This window comes from Leptonychotes weddellii, chromosome 15, assembly GCF_054177405.1.
Source record: "Leptonychotes weddellii isolate Sample4059 chromosome 15, ASM5417740v2, whole genome shotgun sequence".
NCBI lineage: Eukaryota > Metazoa > Chordata > Mammalia > Carnivora > Phocidae > Leptonychotes > Leptonychotes weddellii.
In genome coordinates this window covers 32471909-32473457 of record NC_138383.1, presented here as the reverse complement: position 1 = coordinate 32473457, position 1549 = coordinate 32471909, and positions in this window count along the sequence as shown.

The window sequence follows — 1549 nt, the reverse complement described above, 5'->3', positions numbered from 1 at the left end:
TTTTTTTTTTTTTAATAAATAAAATCTTAAAAAAAAAAAAAGATTTTATTAGAGAGAAAAAGCATGAGTAGGGAGAACGGGCAGAGGGAGAGGGAGAAGCAGGCTCCCTGCTCAGCAGGGAGCCTGATGACTCTGAGATCATGACCTGAGCCGAAGGCAGATACTTAACCAACTGAGCCACCCAGGCGCCCTGAAGAATGTGTTGTTGTTGTTTTTTTAAGATTTTATTTATTTGAGAGAGAGACACACAGCAAGAGAGGGGAACACAAGCAGGGGGAGTGGGAGAGGGAGAAGTAGGCTTTCCACTGAGCAGGGAGCCTGATGTGGGACTCGATCCCAGGACCCTGGGACCATGATGTGAGCCGAAGGCAGACGCTTAACAACTGAGCCACCCAGGCACCCCGTGACCATTGTTTTTTCTTCAGATTTATTTTCCCCTAAACCTCCAGTTCACTTTCTAAGTTTGTTTTTTTGTTTATTTAAGTGATCTCTACACCTGATGTGGGGCTCCAACCCATGACACCGAGATCAAGACACATGCTCTTCCAACGGAGCCAGCCAGGTACCCCTCCAGTTCACTTTAATACCAACGATATCTCCCTTCTCCATGTGTGTGTCATTCTCTCATAAATTCCCTGGGGGAAATTGGAAAGAGCTGATAAAGTAGATCTCTGATCCAGCTTTTTATGGTGAGCTAAGCTAAAAAAAGGTCAAGATGTGTAGCCTTGGCTACTATCTGGGTAGAATATAAAAAAGAATTTTATCAAAACAGTTACATATTCACAGCTGAAGGCAGCATGAAGATGGAAAGAAGTAGGGTTTTGAATGAGACAATTCGAGTTTAGATTCTGGTGCTGCCACTTATTAGCCTTATGTCCTCAGCCTTGCTGGACTCCTACAGTCTGTAAAATGGAATGACTCCCCATGCCACAAGGCTGTCCTAACATCTAAATGAGATGCATACATGGCCTAAGCACATGAAAGCCTTGATAAACTTGCCTTCTGGACTATGGCAGACACTTCAATTCCTCCACACAACTCCCTCCTTTCTAGTAGCACCCCCATTTCCTTCTGATGGCCATAGCACGTGCTTAAGGAAAGCCTGTCCCTAGCCCCAGCTCCAGGACTATTTTCTGGTTGATCTGAGCCAATCATAGACCAATTTCCCTTGCCATGATTTCGATGTGGGTTCAGGAAGCAATTCTGCACTAATAAGATATGAGGTAAGTCTGCTTTGGTTGGAATTTGAGTTTTAACTTAAAAGGACACAAGGATCATGTTCCTGCCTGTAGATATTGTCATATCTGGATTGATACTCAGAATGGCTACACCCAGGCCTTAACAAGGAGCATGAGCTTAAAGACAAAGCCAACACAAAAGGAGAGCAAAGCAGAAAGAGAAAAGGGACCTTACACCACTTCACACTGAGCCACTGAATAAGCCAACCTTGGACTTCATGTAATCGGAGATAATGTCCTTATTGTTGAAGCCTCTTTAAGCCAGGTTTTGTTAATTGCAGTGGACAGCAGCCTCAATGATACATGGACCT